This window comes from Mandrillus leucophaeus, unplaced genomic scaffold (assembly GCF_000951045.1).
Source record: "Mandrillus leucophaeus isolate KB7577 unplaced genomic scaffold, Mleu.le_1.0 Scaffold902, whole genome shotgun sequence".
In the NCBI taxonomy this organism is placed as follows: domain Eukaryota; kingdom Metazoa; phylum Chordata; class Mammalia; order Primates; family Cercopithecidae; genus Mandrillus; species Mandrillus leucophaeus.
This window is the reverse complement of record NW_012109831.1, coordinates 493,843-497,052: the sequence shown is the minus strand read 5'-3', so window position 1 is coordinate 497,052 and position 3,210 is coordinate 493,843.

The window sequence follows — 3,210 nt, the reverse complement described above, 5'->3', positions numbered from 1 at the left end:
TTCTCCTGCCTCAGCCTCCCGAGTAGCTGGGATTACAGGCATGTGCTACCATGTCCGGCTAATTTTATATTTTGAGTAGAGACAAGGTTTCTCCATGTTGGTCAGGCTGGTCTCGAACTCCTGACTTCAGGTGATCCGCCCACCCCAGCCTCCCAAAGTGCTGGGATTACAGGTATGAGCCACCATGCCTGGCTCAATTTCTTTAATTGATATAGGGCAGTGGTGATTTTATCCCTCCCTTAGGGGACATTTGGTAACATCTGGAGACATTTGGGGTTGTTACAACTGGGTGGTCATTCTGGCATCTAGCTGGTAGAGGCCAGGGATACTGCTCAGTACCCTACAATACTCAGGACAGCCCTCCCCCACAACAATTATCCAACCCAAATATCAACAGTGCTGAGGTTGAGAAACCCTAATATAGAGCTATTTGAACTTTCTAATTTTTCTTGCATTGGTTTTGACAATTTGAGTCTTTTTTTTTTCTTTTTTTGAGACAGTCTTATTCTGTCACCCAGGTTGGAGTTCAGTGATGCAATCTCAGCTCACTGCAACCTCTGCCTCCCAGGTTCAAGAGATTCTTGGTGCCTCAGCCTCCTGAGTTGCTGGGATTACAGGCACGCACCACCACACCTGGCTAATTTTTGTATTTTTAGTAGAGGCGAGGTTTCACCATGTTGCCCAGGCTGATCTCTAACTTCCAACCACAGGTGATCCCCCTGCCTCAGCCTCCCAAAGTGCTGGAATTACAGGCATGAGCCACCATGCCTGGCCCCAACAATTTTAGTCTTTTAAAGAATGTGTCCATTTCATCTAAGGTATTGATTGTCTTCATATAAAGTGTTTCAAAATATTCCATTATTATCCTTTTAATGTTTATAGTATGGGGTGGCAAACTACAGCCACAGGCCAAATTCATCTTGCAGCCTGTTTTTGAAATACAAATACATAATTTTTATGGCTCCTTTACCACTGCAATAGAGTTAAGTAGTTGCTTCACAGATCATGTGTGACCCACAAAGCCAAACATGCTCCCTGAATCTTTACAGAAAAAGCTCGCTGACCTTTGGTTTATAGGATCCTTAGTGATGTCCCCTCTCTTATTACTGATATTGGCAATTTGTGTCTTCCCTCTTTTGTACCTTATTAGGCTAAAAGATGTCTATATATTTTATTGAACTTTTCAAAGGACTAGTTTTTGGTTTTGTTGTTTTTCTCCGTTTATTTTATATGTCATTGATTTCCACTCATATTTATAGTTGATTTCTTTCTACCTTAGTTCTATTGTCAAACTAAATAAAAGAGATTATCCAAATATGATAAATTAATTCAGGAGTAAGCATTGCAATGTGGAATATGGTACCGTATTAACCTATGGGCATATGAGGAGGTTGGGAGCAAACCCCCCAAAATCTGGCTGTAAACTGGCCCCAAAACTGGGCATAAACAAAATCTCTGCAGCACTGTGACATGTCCATAATGGCCCTAACGCCCAAGCTGGAAGGTTGTGGGTTTACGGGAATAAGGACAAGGAACACCTGGCCCACCCAGGGCAGAAAACCGCTTAAAGGCATTCTTAAGCCACAAACAATAGCATGAGCGATCTGTGTCTTAAGAGCATGTTCCTGCTGCAGTTAACTAGCCCAACCTATTCATTTAATTCGGCCCATCCCTTCGTTTCCCATCAGGGATACTTTTAGTTAATTTAGTATCTATAGAAACAATGCCAATGACTGGTTTGCTGTTAATAAATATGTGGGTAAATCTCTGTTTGGGGCTGTCAACTCTGAAGGCTGTGAGACCCCTGATTTCCCACTTCACACCTCTATATTTCTGTGTGTGTGTCTTTAATTCCTCTAGCATTGCTGGGTTAGGGTCTCCCCGACTGAGCTGGTCTCGGCATGAGGAGGTAAAGGAAAATAAGAGGTTTTTTTTGTTTTTTTTTTTAATTTTTTTTTAGACAGGGTCTCATGTGTTGCCCAGGCTGGGCAGTTGCACAATCATGGCTCACTGCAGCCTCAACTTCCCAGGCTCAATCAATCCTCCTGCCTCAGCCTCCCAAGTAGCTGGGACTACTGGCACATGCCACCACCCCTGGCTAATTTTCGTATTTTTTGTAGAGACAAGGTTTCACCGTTGTGCCCAGGCTGGTCTCAAACTCCTGGGCTCAAGGGATCGCCTGCCTTGGCCACTCAAAGAGTTGGGATTACAGGCATCAGCCACTATGCCTGACCTGAAAAAAAAAAAGGGGTGGGTTTTAAAGGAAAAGTTAGAATCGTTACATATAGTAAGTTGTTTTGGAACAATTATTGGTTGCTACAAGAATCAGTAACAAGGGTTAGTCAATAACAAGCATTAATCCAATCAATAACAAGCATCAGCCCAAGGTTGGACAGGCAGTTACTGGGCAGATGTTTTCAAAGAAGTATTTTGTGTAAGGTTGTGATGGCTTTTGTGCAAGGCTGTGGTTTAGATGCAGACAGGCAGGTGAGCCCCCAAACTGGGGCTTAATCTGGGAGGGATCTTGGTTTTGCCAAGGAAAGAATTTAAGGGTGAGCTGGTGGTGTTAAACAGCACTTTTTTTTTTCGAGGCAGGGTCTCACTCTGCCACCCAGGCTAGAGTGCAGTGGTGTAATTCCAATTCACTGCAGTCTCAACCACCTGGGCTCAAACAATCTTCCCACCTAAGCTACCCAAATAGCTGGGACCACAGGTGCCCACCACCATGCCCAGCTAATTTTTGTATTTTTTGTAGAGACAAGATCTCATTATGTTGCCCAGGCTGGTCTCAAGCTCCTGAGCTCAAGCAATCTTCCTGCCTCAGCCTCCCCAAGTGCTGTTATTGGAGGCATGAGCCACTATGAGTGGTCAAACAGCAATTTTTATTGAACTGGAGCTACTCCTTGTAGAGCAGAGACAACTCATAGGCAGTGTGCTCAGAGCAGTTCTCGTCCTGTTGGCAACTGTATTTATAGCCACTTCCACCCACTTTTAATTACATGCAAATTAAGAAGCAGGCTAATGCAAATTGAGGGGCAGGTTATTCCTAACTTTCTAGGAAAGGGGCAGTAATTTCCTGGTCATTGCCTAGCATCTGTAAACATGCCCCAGAGGAAGTATCTTATGCTAATGACCAGTGAGGGTAGCTAGGGATAGCTTTTGTTGCCATCTGCTGGTTCCTGCCAGTTTCTTCATTTTATCCAAGTGGGA